The sequence below is a fragment of the Somniosus microcephalus genome, chromosome 5 (genome assembly GCF_052327205.1).
Source record: "Somniosus microcephalus isolate GS21.2 chromosome 5, FLI_Smic_1.0, whole genome shotgun sequence".
Taxonomy (NCBI): domain Eukaryota; kingdom Metazoa; phylum Chordata; class Chondrichthyes; order Squaliformes; family Somniosidae; genus Somniosus; species Somniosus microcephalus.
Genome location: NC_140991.1, coordinates 248,344,463 through 248,359,304, shown reverse-complemented (window position 1 = coordinate 248,359,304; position 14,842 = coordinate 248,344,463). Strand labels below are relative to the sequence as shown.

Here is a 14,842-nt window from a genome sequence, read left to right as displayed (position 1 = left end):
GAGAGTCGAGATAGGAAGAGATAAGTTCCGTGGGGCAAGAACAGGCTGAAACGATGGGTCTACCAGGGCAGTCCTGTTTGTGGATCTCGGGAAGGAGGTAGAAGCGGGCTGTGTGGGGTTGGGGAACTATGAGGTTGGTGGCCACGGGGGGAAGATCTCCAGAGGAGATGAGGTCAGTGACAGTCTTGGAAATGGTGGTTTGATGTTCGATAGTGGGGTCATGGTCCAGGTGGAGGTATGAGGAGGTGTCAGAAAGTTGGCGTTCAGCTTCGGCTAGGTAGAGGTCAGTTCGTCAAACAACAGCACCACCCTTGTCAGCAGGTTTAATGTCAATGTCAGGGTTGGATCTAAGAGAATGGAGTGCTGCAAGTTCAGAGGGAGGTAGGTGAGTGAGGGGGGCAGAGAAATGGAGATGGCCGATGTCACGGCAGCAGTTAGCGATGAAAGGATCTAGAGAGGGTAAGAGGCCAGGGGGAGGGGTCCAGGTAGAACGGGAATTCTGAAAGCGAGAGAAAGGGTCAGCCGTGCGGGGGGAAGACTCCTGGCCAGAGAAGTGGGCACGGAGATGAAGGCGGCGGAAAAAGAGCTCAACATCGTGCCGAGCTCGAAATTCATTGAGGTGGGGGCGTAAGGGGATGAAGCTCAGGCCTTTGCTGAGAACTGATTGTTCAGGGTCAGAGAGGGGAAGGTCAGAGGGGATAGTAAAAATGCGGCAGGGGGTGAGATTGGGAGAAGGGGGATCAGAGGAAAGTGAAGGGGAAGAAGGTTCCAGAGGGGCGTTGGCGTTCAAGAGTTGATGAAGCTTGTGATCTGTGGAAACGTACCTTTTAAAACTGAATATAGTTACATGTGCCCCTTTTTGACAAACAAAATGGAGTCCCGGTCCTCCCAGAAGCCTCTGCAGAAATGTCCTCGTTTCCTTCCTTAAACTTGTTAACCTTGACTAAACACTGTAAACTGTTGCTTATCTGCGTTGTAAACAAAGACCATTTACATGAGTAAAGGGAACCTTAAGCAGGCCACCTGGCCAGAGGCTTGGCCACCAGATAACAGAAGAAACATATTGTATGAAGTAACTACATTCCAAACAATACTGATGCTCTTAATTAAATAGTCTGGAATAAATAACTACCCATTGTATTATCAATAGTCTTTCTCTACACCAGACTTTAGAAATATGTAGAAATTTAGTTAAGGATTGAAGAGCTTTTTGTCCCTTTGTCTGACTTGAAAGACACATGATTAAGGATAGTATTCGACTAAAAACAAGGGCATATAAGGTAGCCAAATCTAGTGGGAGGATAGAGGATTGGGAAAGCTTTAAAAGACAGCAAAAAATAACAAAAAGATTGATTAAGAAAGGGAAGATAGATTATGAAAGTAAATTAGCAAAAAATATAAAAACATTTAGTAAGAGTTTTTATAGTTATATAAAAAGAAAAAGGGTGGCTAAAGTAAATGTTGGTCCCTTAGAGGATGAGACCGGGAAATTAATGGTGGGAAATATGGAGATGGCAAAAACACTGAATGAATATTTTATATCAGTCTTTACAGTAGAAGACACTAAGAATATCCCAACACTGGACAAACAGGGGGCTATGGGGGGGGAGGAGCTAAACACGATCAAAATCACTAAGGAAGTGGTACTCGGTAAAATAATGGGACTCAAGGCGGATAAATCACCTGGACCTGATGGCTTTCATCCTAGGGTCTTGAGGGAAGTGACGGTAGGGATTGTGGATGCATTGGTAATAATTTTCCAAAACTCCCTGGACTCGGCAAAGGTCCCGGCAGGCTGGAAAACTGCTAATGTAACACTCTTATTTAAAAAGGGCAGTAGACAGAAGGCTGGAAACTATAGACCGGTTAGCCTAACATCTGTGGTAGGTAAAATTATGGAGTCCATTATTAAGGAGACAGTAACAGGACATTTGGACAATCATAATTTAATAGGACAAAGTCAGCATGGTTTTATGAAGGGGAAGTCATGTTTGACAAATTTGCTGGAGTTCTTTGAGGAAGTAACATATAGGGTGGATAAAGGGGAACCAGTGGACGTAGTGTATTTAGACTTCCAAAAGGCATTTGACAAGGTGCCACACAAAAGATTATTGCTTAAGATAAAAAATCACGGGATTGGGGGTAATATTCTGGCATGGATAGAGGATTGGCTATCTAACAGAAGGCAGAGAGTTGGGATAAATGGTTCATTCTCAGACTGGCAATCAGTAACTAGTGGTGTTCCGCAGGGGTCAGTGCTGGGTCCCTAACTCTTTACAATCTATATTAACGATTTGGAGGAGGGGACCGAGTGTAACATATCAAAGTTTGCAGATGATACTAAGATGGGAGGGAAAGTAGTGAGTGAGGAGGACATAAAAAACCTGCAAGGGGACATAGACAGGCTAAGTAGGTGGGCAGAGATTTGGCAGATGGAATACAATACTGGAAAGTGTGAGGTTATGCACTTTGGCAGGAAAAATCGTAGAGCAAGTTATTATCTTAATGGCAAGAAACTGGAAAGTACTGAAGTACAAAGTGTGGTGTATGTGCCTTTAAGAGCCCCAGGTGTGCGTAATGCCGGTAATTGCCACTTGGGCTATATAAGCCTGTGTATTGTGTATATCCTTTAGAAACCCCCCCCAGACTTGCTTAGTAAATACCTATGAACCAACTCCTGTCTTCAGTGTCTTTATCTACACACGGACACTACAGTGGCGACGAAGTGGAAACGGACTTACCTGCAATTCGGCAGCACCTCAAGGACATCGATTCCTCCAGCGTCCAGAAGACTCAAGGAAGTAAGAGAAACTGTGGTTTCACCAGCTGGCCAAGCTGGTGACAGGTACTGCGCTAATCCTTCCTGGGCATCAGGCTGGAGCTCCAGCGACAGGCTCTACAGCTGAGACAGGCAGCGAAATCGGAGGCAAGCAATAACGGACTGGGAGGGTGCACTAGAGAGACGGCCGGCGCGGCAAGCAGGTCAGCGTTTAGACCTTCGTCGGGAACGAGCCTCCAACAGTGAATAAACGGAAACCACAGTAAAACAGCGTTGTTATCGGTAGCAGCGGCGGGAAAGCGCGGGAAGTGCCATATCGTTGCTACAGAGAGAAAAAAAAAAGCGCGGAAAGCGCCATATCTTTTCTGAAATGCCTAAATCTGGTAATATTGAGGCTTTTGATGGCGAAATAGAAGATTGGACCACATACGTGGAAAGAGTAGAGGTTTATTGCACTGCAAATGGAATAACAGATGAAAAAAAAGCTTCAGTACTTCTGAACTTAATGGGCGCGAAGACATACGGGCTGTTACGAAATTTAATCACTCCAGCCAAACCAAAGGACAAGACTTTTAAAGAAATTGTTGATACCCTGCAGGAGCATTTAAACCCAACACCGCTGCTGATAGCGGAACGATTCAAGTTCTTCAAGAGAAATCAACACAAGAATGAAAGTAACGCTGATTACCTAACCGAATTAAGAAAGCTATCAAAGTACTGCCAATTCGGAGCAGGACTATCGGATTATCTTCGCGACAAATTTGTTTGCGGTCTCTTAAGTGAAGGAACACAAAAAAGACTGCTTTCTGAAAAAGATTTAACATTGGACAAAGCTTTCAGTATGGCTGTATCATACGAAGCAGCAGCAAAAGGAGCTGCAGAGATACAACAAGAGACACAGGACTTCGGCACCCATAAAATGACACAGGAGTTCGGAAGATGTTATCGCTGCGGCAGATCCACCCATAACCAGAGGGACTGCTGGTTCAAGGGCAAAGCATGCAGGCAATGTGGTAAGATTGGACACATTGCACGGGTATGCCAATCTGGACAAAATAAATCCACTGACAGAAAACAAAAAATCAATAAAGAAAAGTACAGGAAGGTACAAATGATGACGGACAATAGCTCCGAAGACCAGAATAGCGATAGCGACTCCGGAAACAAGAGACTAAGCTGTCTCAAATTACATAATGTACTTGCCAAAGAGGATTACCAAACCATTTGGGTTACCCTCACAATAGCAGGGTCCCCAGTTAAAATGGAGCTAGATACAGGATCAGCTCTAACCGTAATAAATCGACGAGATTACGAGAGGCTATTTTCGCATATACCTCTAAAAGACACATCCATTATCTTAAAAACATATACGGGGCAGAAAGTCTACCCCAAAGGAAAAATAAGGGTGCCTGTGGTATACAACGGCAAAGAAATACAAAAGTTGTATTTATACATTCTACAAGATGGTGGTCCACCGTTGTTGGGACGTGAATGGATAAGGAAGATATGTTTAGACTGGCACTCCATTCAGGCACTGACGGTGACCAGTAAGGAAAAAAACAATGATGACATCATACCTGAACGATTAAAAGACATCTTGGCCAACGCCAAAGAAGTGTTTCAAGAGAAACTAGGAACCTTGAAAGGCATCACCGCCTCAATAAAAGTGGAAGATGCAGCAATTCCAAAATTTTTTAAGGCAAGACCGGTGCCATACGCAATACGTCCGGCAGTCGAGGCAGAGCTGGAGAATTTGGAAAAGGCAGGCGTATTATCCAAAATAGATTGGAGCGAATGGGCAACACCCATCGTTCCAGTCATGAAAAATGCATTGAAAAATAACTCTGAGGAACAGAGAAAAATTCGCATCTGTGGGGACTTTAAGGTGACTGTAAACCCGGTCCTTCACACGGTACAGTATCCTCTTCCGAGGGTAGAAGATATTTTCGCCTCACTATCCGGAGGGAAACGTTTCACAAAAATTGACTTGGCACAGGCATATCTACAGATGGAGGTTGAGGAGACCTCTAAAAAGTATCTCACAATAAACACACACAAAGGCCTGTACCAGTACAATCGACTGGTTTTTGGAATAGCATCAGCTCCAGCTATCTGGCAAAGAGCTATGGAGCAAGTCCTGCAAGGGATTCCGGGGACTCAATGCTACCTAGACGACATCCTTATAACAGGAGAAAACGACAACGAGCACCTTGCCAATTTGGAGCAGGTGCTCACTAGGCTGAAAGAACGGGGCCTACGAGCAAATCGCCCCAAGTGCGAATTTTTCCAAAATCAGATATCATATTGTGGCCACATAATTAATAAGGAAGGGTTGCATAAGTCACCTGAAAAAATTGAAGCAGTTATAAAAGCCCCAGCACCTGAAAATGTTTCACAATTAAGGTCATTCCTGGGATTAATAAATTACTATCATAAATTTTTACCAAACTTATCAGCTATTCTACACCCTCTTAATGATCTTCTACAGACAGGAGTGATTTGGAAATGGAACGAAGACTGTAAACGTGCCTTCCACAAATGTAAAGACTTAATCACATCCGAGAAAATTTTGGCTCATTACAACCCATCACTACCAATCAGACTGGCGTGCGATGCATCCCCTTACGGCATAGGAGCGGTATTGTCCCATAGATTCCCTGATGGCTCGGAACGGCCGATAGCTTTTGCGTCACGCTCATTGAACTCAGCTGAGCGTAACTATGCCCAGATAGACAGGGAAGCACTCAGCCTGGTATGGGGAGTGAAGAAATTCAACCATTACCTACACGGACAAAAATTTACCTTGCTGACTGACCATCAACCCCTCATCTCCATATTCAACCCTAAAAAAGGTGTCCCCATTATGACGGCACAAAGACTACAGAGGTGGTCCCTTTTTCTAGGGGCACACCAATACAACATTGAATACAAAGGGTCAAAACAGCATGGGAATGCTGACGGTTTATCACGCCTACCGTTGCCAACGATAGAAGAGGCACCTACAGTAGACCCAGTAGAGATATTCCACTCTACCATAGTGGAATGTCTACCGGTGACAAATTCTGCCATTGAAAGGGAGACAAGAAATGACCCTACTCTCTCACGGGTCTACGATTTAACAGTGAAGGGATGGCCAGCACATGGCGAACCACTGTTGCCAGCATTCTCGCAAAGAAGAGAACAGCTGTCAGTGTGCCGAGGAACCTTGATGTGTGGATCCAGAGTGGTGATTCCACCCAAACTCCAGGATAAAGTGCTAAAGGAGCTTCACGAGGGGCATCTGGGTGGAGTGAAAATGAAGAACCGAGCTAGGGTGTTTGTATGGTGGCCAGGTATCGATGGAGACATCGAAGACATGACCAAGAGCTGCCTAGGATGCCAGAAGGTCCAAAATGCTCCGCCACAGGCCCCTCTACATCCATGGGAGTGGCCCTCATCTCCCTGGCAAAGGGTGCACATCGACTTTGCTGGTCCATTTATGGACTCAATGTTCTTAATCGCAGTTGATGCACACTCCAAGTGGCCGGAGGTAATAAAGATGTCCTCCACCACCACGGAAAAAACCATCACAGTATTAAGGACCATATTTGCCAGGAATGGGCTGCCGGAGCAGATATGTTCTGATAATGGACCGCAATTTGTGTCCGAAGAATTCAGAAAGTTCTTAAAGAACAATGGGGTAAAGCACTACACGTCCACCCCATACCATCCCGCCACCAATGGATTGGCTGAAAGGTTTGTCCAGACCTTCAAGAAGGCCATCAAGGCCATGGGTAATGAAGACATAAAACTTCAGCACAAGGTGGATAACTTCTTATTTGCATATAGGAATGCAACGCATATGGTTACTAACCAAACTCCCGCCATGATGTTCTACCATAGAAACCTAAGATGCCGGCTGGATTTGGTCAAGCCCAACATCCGAAGGGACGTGGAGAACCGGCAGTTTCAGGGCATGAATGAAAGGCCAACTAGGGCCTTCCAGATAGGCCAACCGGTTTTGGCCCGGGACTACCGTACCGAGAAATGGCAGCCTGGAACTATCTGCACACGATTAGGACCACTGATGTATACCGTGGACATCGGAGACAGCATAATAAGGCGCCATGCTGACCAAATCATCAAGTCATCCGAAAAGGGACAACCTACACCACCACTCTATACATCTAACGATGAAGTAGAGATACCCATATCTACCTCCGATCCGGTGATACTGGAGCCCAATGAACCCGACACTGGCCTTCAAGCCGAATCAGCCTTGCCAGAAGAACCTACTACACCACCAGAAATTACTACACCCCCGAGGCGTTATCCGGACCGAGTCAGGAAGCCTCCTGAGAGACTAACTTATAATTAATTAATACAGCAATGTATATTATTTTGCATATAACATGTAATTAATAATTACTTAAAATATGATGTACTAGTTAGCTAGAAGGGGAGGAATTGTGGTGTATGTGCCTTTAAGAGCCCCAGGTGTGCGTAATGCCGGTAATTGCCACTTGGGCTATATAAGCCTGTGTATTGTGTATATCCTTTAGAAACCCCCCCCCAGACTTGCTTAGTAAATACCGATGAACCAACTCCTGTCTTCAGTGTCTTTATCTACACACGGACACTACACAAAGGGATCTGGGGGTCCTGGTGCACGAAACTCAAAAGATTAGTATGCAGGTGCAGCAAGTGATTAAGAAGGCCAATGGAATGTTGGCTTTCATTGCTAGGGGGATAGAATATAAAAATAGGGAGGTATTGCTTCAGTTGTACAAGGTATTGGTGAGACCGCACCTGGAATACTGCGTACAGTTTTGGTGTCCATACTTAAGAAAGGACATACTTGCTCTCGAGTCAGTACAAATAAGGTTCACTCGGTTAATCCCGGGGATGAGGGGATGCACATATGAGGAGAGGTTGAGTAGATTGGGACTCTACTCATTGGAGTTCAGAAGAATGAGAGGCGATCTTATTGAAACATATAAGATTGTGAAGGGGTTGGATCGGGTGGATGCGGGGAGGATGTTCCCGATGATGGGTGAAACTAGAACTAGGGGGCATAGTCTTAGAATAAGGGGCTGCTCTTTCAAAACTGAGATGAGGAGGAACTACTTCACTCAGAGGGTGGTAGGTCCATGGAATATGCTGCCCCAAAAAGCTGTAGAAGCTACATCATTACATAAATTTAAAACAGAAATAGACAGTTTCCTAGAAGTAAAGGGAATTAAGGGTTACGGGGAGCGGGCAGGAATTTGGACATGAGTCTAGGTTCGGATCGGTCATGGCCCTGTGGGTAGCGGAGCGGGCCCAGGGGCCGTGTAGCCTGATCCTGCTCCTATTTCGTGTGTCCAATTCTGTTAGATTCAGGAGATGGTTCTGTGATAGTGGATTGGCGGTTAGGATCAGATCAGCCATGATCTTATTGAATGGCGGAGCAGGCTCGAGGGGCCGATTGGCCTACTCCTGCTCCTGTTTCTTATGTTCTTATGAAACCATAACCTGTTTGCTTTACTGTATAAATATGTTGTTAATCTGTAATTCTGCAGAGAGTCTCTGCTAGCCTTTGACTTAGCGGGACGCTCTCCTTGTGCAAGTAAAATAAACTAACAATCTGACGGTACTGCTTGTGTTTTAGAGTCTTACTCGGAGTCGAGATTTTGACAGTAAAACTTGGAGGTTCCACCGAGATCGCTTACTACCTATCGGTGAGTAAACGGACAAGAACACGATGACTCTCTAAGAACGGACCCTAACTGGCCAGTTATCAGTGGCGCTTAGTCACCAAAGGTGTTCCTCCTTGGACAGTACAGTAGTGTAGTCTGTTTGTCTCGGCAGGAGTACTGCGATCTGTTAAGACTCATTTCAGGGTTGAGTTGAAATTTTTGTTATCACTTCCTCTTTCAGCTTGACAGTAAAAGGAGACAGATTTCGAAAACCTGAACCCTGAAAACAGGCCGGGCAGATTGTTGAAAGGAAGGTAAGAAGAGATGTCTGTAGAGGTCCCTGTTTCTTGAAGGAAAGAAACGATTACCCTTGAAAGAAAGGGAGAGATATCCTTGAAATAGAGGAAAAGTAAAAAGGGATGCTCGTCCTTGAAAGATAGGACTTATCCTTCAAAGACAGGATTTTAAAGTAATAAGTTTTACTGTTAAGGACTCAGTCTGTAGGGGCATACAACGCAGACTGAGAATTGGCTATTTGTTTAGTTAGAGTATAAGAATTATGATCTGGGTTTTTGCAATTTTTTTTGTCATCTCTAATATTTTTTAGCTTTGTATTATTGTGCTACTATTGTCTGTGAGCTCTTGGAAAGACATAACAGGGGGTTCAACAGGGGAGGTTCTGTCTTAGGAACACTTAAATTGGTAGAGAGTAAAAAGTGATCGGGGGATCGTCAATCCGTTTTCAGCAATATATCTCACACACCCAGACTGAGCCCGAATTAAGAGCCTTTTTAGGCCACATGACAGCCAGTAGAAGTGAGCGTAGAGAACTCAGTTGACCGAAAAGGATTGTGAGATCAGAAACAGTAAAAACTCTCAATCAGAATGGGTGCCGGAGCAAGTAAAACACCACCAAAGGGCACGCCAGCCTATTTTATGTTCCAGAATTGTGGTCAGCCTTCAATTGACCACTTACAAAATTGGGCAAAATGGACTAAGGATGGAAACAGGCCATTTCCACCTGATGGTTCCTTTAATTTAGAAAGAATAACATGTCTGGAGGAGTGTCTTATGGACAGAGACCCAGGCAGAAGAGGTAAAAAAAAAGTAAATTGGTCGGCATTTGGGGATTGGAAAAGGGAAGCTGAAAAACGACATGAGAAAAGCCTACAGGTCAGCAAGCAGTGTACTAAAGGGAAAAAGCAAGCAAATAAACGAACAGAGCAGGTAAATTGTCCTAGACATGGTAAAAACCCATTTATGATGGTTGCTAAAGAAACAAAAGGACACCCGCCAAATGCCCCTAAGGATCGGGAAAAAGATGAGGATGAGGATTGGGATGAGAATTGGACTCCCTACGGCAGACCCCAAAACCAGTCTTGAAAAGGCCATAGACCAATTAAAAGTAATCGTCATGTGCCATGAGCCCAGCATATTAGATGGCCAAATTCTGCTAAAAGCATGGTTAAAAGACACCAAATTTGCCGAATTCGAGATGAAATTCCAAGATTTTAAAACACATCGCGAAACTGTCGGTGCCGCTCCCAGCACCAGACCGCCCAATGACAAATTCTGGGGAAGGTGCTGGGAAGCCTTACACAAGGTGTTCCCAAATAAAACAAATTGGTCTAAAATTATGGAACCCACACAAAGAAAGGATGAGGATGTTGAGGATTACGTTGAGAGGGTGCGAGAAATTATGAGCCAATGTTCAGGCATGAAAACAGAGGAATTAGATTCTCCCATGCTCAGCGCTGTTGTAAACGGACTATGACCTGAACTCAGGAATCCCTTTAAATGAGTTTGTTTCGGATGGCAACAGGAAACGCTATGCAAGGTTGTTTCTATGTTAAAAGACATACAAGATCGAAATGGAGAAACTAAAAGCAAGGTTACCATGTTCATGGAGCGAGCAGCTCCAACAGCACCAGCTCCAACAACACCCATCTATTACCCACAAAGTGGTAGGGGAAGAGGACGGAGTGGGGGAAGAGGAAATTTTCAGGGTAGAGGCGGTGGAGGTGTAGAACGAGGACAATCCGGTGCCTGTTACAATTGTGGCCAGACTGGGCACTGGGCTAAAAATTGCCCATCAAAACAGCAGCAACCAAATTATAACTGGACTCAACAGGCTGGTAACGGGCCACCTCCTCCACCTCCAGAACCCAATCCGTACGTGACCCGAGCCCAGGTACATGCTAGACCTCAAACTAAATTTTCTGTTCAAAATCCATTTGAACCACAAAATCAAAATTCAAATCAGTTCGGCCAAGGATTCAATTGTTAAAACTTGCCATTATTAAATGCCAAGCACATACAGGCCACTTGGATGAATCACAGAATCACAGAAACCCCACAGTGCAGATAGAGGCCATTTCAGCCCATCGAGCCTGCACCGACACATATCCCACCCGATCCCCGTAACCCCTACACCAACACCTATCCCACCCTATCCCCGTAACCCCACGTATTTAATCCCCCTAACACTAAGGGTCAATTTATCATAGCCAATCAACCTAACTCGCACATCTTTGGAGCACTTGGAAATACCAGAGCTGACAATGCAGCTAAATCAGCAGCTCTGTCAGCCAAAGGGAACAAGTATCAGCGTTCCCAGTAAGGGAAAATAATTCCACAGATCAACTGCCCACTATTAATGATGTGCTGGCCTTTCAGTCACAGGCCAGTACGGATGAGATATTAACCAGGGCAAGGGATCAATGTTGTAAAACTAAAGAAGGAATACGGGTTTACCATGACGGCCGCATGGTGGCACCCAAATCCTTACTTCCATGGATTGCCCGATGTATTCATACATTCACACATGCGGGCAAAGGGGGGATGGCGGATTATATTTTGGCAACTTGGTATGCACCAGGTATTTCGGCAATTGCAAAACAAATTTGTGGAAATTGTGTTACCTGTCAGACAATGAATCCGGGTAAGACGGAAAAGGTAAAACCTGCCTCCCACCCAAACCCAACAGGACCTTCTGTACATTTACAAATGGATTTTATTGAATTACCTATGTGTATGGGATTTAAGTATGTATTAGTTATTGTAGATGTGTTTTCTAGATGGATTGAAGCTTTTCCTTGTAAAAAGGCTGATGCCACTACTGTTGCTAAATATTTGTTGAAAGAAATCATGCCGCGCTTCGGAATTCCTGTTAAACTTTCAAGTGATAATGGGTCTCATTTTACTGGAACTGTTATAAAAGAAATGTGTAAAGCCTTACAGATTAACCAACATTTCCATTGCAGTTATCATCCACAATCAGCTGGACTTGTTGAGAGATATAATGGAATGCTTAAAAACAAACTGGCGAAACTATGCAATGACACTGGACTAAAATGGGTAGAACTGCTGCCTTTAGCCTTGATGGTAATGCGATCTGCAACTAACAGAACAACAGGCCTGCCACCGCATGAGATAGTTATGGGACGTCCCCAACGGCTACCTTTTACAGCACCGTTTACTGCAAAACAAATGGACATCCATAAAATGGAAGAAAATATGTTGAATTATTGTATTGCACTAACCAAATGTATTTCCAGCTTTCATTCACAGGTAAAAGAAGCTCAAGTCGAACCAGCAGAAGGGAAGTACCATAACCTGGAGCCCGGAGAATTTGTTTACATCAAGATTTTTAAACGAAAATGCAGTCTACAACCCAGATTTGAAGGACCATACCAGGTTTTGCTGACAACTAATACTGCAATCAAGATAAAAGAAAGACCAACGTGTCCCATTGCAAAAAAAGCACCCGATCCGGAGGAAAAGGAGAAGGAACCAGAGGGAGAGAAAAAGATTTACACAGACTATGGGGACTGACAGTACTATGCTTAATAGGATTATGCTTTGTGTTACTGATAGCACCAGAGGTACAGACATGTGAACAAAGGGAACTACATATAAATGTATTCATGGCACTGAGTCAGGAGTATGCACAAGAAAGATATTTATCCAACTGTTGGGTATGTGCACATGTGCCCATTCACTCGAAAGGAGGCATCCCTCTAAGACCCATTCCCTTTAACGAATCAGACATGGCTGAGTGGATAATCAGTCAGAACGATACGCACGGTAATACTTCCCAGAAAAGGCACACATCCTATAAGGGCACTACTAGTACAGAGGATTGGAGGCCGGAATGGGAATCAGCAGGCTATAATCTCACTGCCTTCCAGGGGTGGTACCAACCCAAATATAATCGGACTCGGCAACCCCCATTCCTAGTTCTTAATAATACCTCAGGTATAGGGGCCCCAATGGGTAAAATATGTTTAGTAAGGAACATAGCAGGGGGCGAGAACGTGGGTAAAAGCAAATGTGCCCAGAATTTTACCATAACTTGACCCCACAACTGGCGCGATGTGGGTCAGTTTAACATGACAAATGTCTGTAATAAGATGAGTGGGGGTACCTGGACCGGTTCCAACCCTATGATGACAAAGAAGAAGTTGCAATTCACTTCTTATAATGGAACCTATTTTACCTGTGGTCATAAGGCCTACCCCTGGTTACCACAATCATGGACGGGATCCTGTTACTTAAAATATGTGATACCCTTTATTAGAACAACAAAGACCCTGAGGGACGCCTATGAAAGCCATCGACCTAAACGGGATTTGACATGGTTGAATGGAATGTTCAAGGTAATGATACCACCCTATGGGACAATGTCAAACGAGTGGGAAATACGGGAACTGGCTAAATTAGTAGAATCAGTAGCCAATGCAACCTCACAAACCGTCGAAAGGGTAAATGACGAAATGGTAGCCAGTCGGACAGTGGCTCTCCAAAATCATATGGCCCTAGATTATCTCCTAGCCAAGGAAGGAGGGACATGCGCTTTGATTGGTGAGGAATGCTGCAAGTACATCCCGGATCACTCAGAAAAGATCAGCAGTCTGGCAGAACATATTAGAGAGAAGGTAATAGAGTACAAACAAAGTACTGGCCTTGGCGGTACCACTTTGTGGGGTTGGGCATCTGGATGGCTAGGATCCCTGGGAAAATCCCTGGTACAGGGCCTGATCATATTTTTGCTGATAATCTTTTCCCTATACCTTCTGTTTGTATCAATCAAGTGCTGCTGTGTCAGAGTGGGAAAAACAGTGTTACCAACAGCAACCACTACTAAGGTTATGGTAGCAACAACTACTGAAGGATTCTGTGCGGAAATGGAAATAGAAAGTTTAAGCAGGATTGGAATGGATTAAGTTGTCCTTGTGAAGGACAAAAGGGAGGAATGTGGAAATGTACCTTTTAAAACTGAATATAGTTACATGTGCCCCTTTTTGGCAAACAAAATGGAGTCCCGGTCCTCCCAGAAGCCTCTGCAGAAATGTCCTCGTTTCCTTCCTTAAACTTGTTAACCTTGACTAAACACTGTAAACCGTTGCTTATCTGCGTTGTAAACAAAGACCATTTACATGAGTAAAGGGAACCTTAAGCAGGCCACTTGGCCAGAGGCTTGGCCACCAGATAACAGAAGAAACATATTGTATGAAGTAACTACATTCCAAACAATACTGATGGTCTTAATTAAATAGTCTGGAATAAATAACTACCCATTGTATTATCAACAGTCTTTCTCTACACCAGACTTTAGAAATATGTAGTGATGTGCCTCAATGAATCCGAGACTCAACGTTAACGGAGCAAAGCAAGGCTTTTATTAACTCAGAAAGTAATACACAGTGGAGGAGTGTCTCTCATCCAGAGATCTGCTGTACTGCCTGTGAGACACGCTGGGGCCTGCTTAAGTAGGGGCCAGGTATGGGTGGAGCCCTACACACAGTACAATACAGGTAAGGAAATGAAACTGAAACTAAACTCCCCTGCTTGTCACAGTCACAGGCACAATCAAACACAGAGAATACAGAGTGCCTGATGAATGGCATATTTCATCACATGTAGAAACTTAGTTAAGGATTGAAGAACTCTTTGTCCCTTTGTCTGACTTGAAAGACACATGATGAAACCATAACCTGTTTACTTTACTGTATAAATATGTTGTTAATCTGTAATTCTGCAGAGAGTCTCTGCTAGCCTTTGACTTAGCGGGATGCTCTCCTTGTGCAAGTAAAATAAACTAACAATCTTACGGTACTGCTTGTGTTTTAGAGTCTTACTCGGAGTCGAGATTTCGACAGATCCTTGACATCGGAAAGGAAGAAAAAAAGTTTTTTGTTAAAGCGTCGAATGAGTCGGAGGATGAAATGGAACTGTGGACCCGGACAGCTTTGAGAGAGAGTGCGTCGGTGCTGAAGAGAGAGGTCGAGAGTGTTCATGTGGCACTGCATGGCGTTGAGCGTGGATCTCAAGATGCGTAATACTATGGCTATAAGAGCAGGTCGGAGGCTGGGTATTCTGTGGCGAGTGTCTCAACTCCTGACTC

The 14,842-nt window shown here is 44.3% G+C and overlaps 1 pseudogene; it reads left to right on the top strand.

Annotated features, from left to right (window-relative positions):
- The first annotated feature begins 12,485 nt into the window (after positions 1–12,485).
- On the top strand, positions 12,486–13,476 carry LOC147117643 (endogenous retrovirus group PABLB member 1 Env polyprotein-like; annotated as a pseudogene).
- Positions 13,477–14,842: the final 1,366 nt, after the last annotated feature.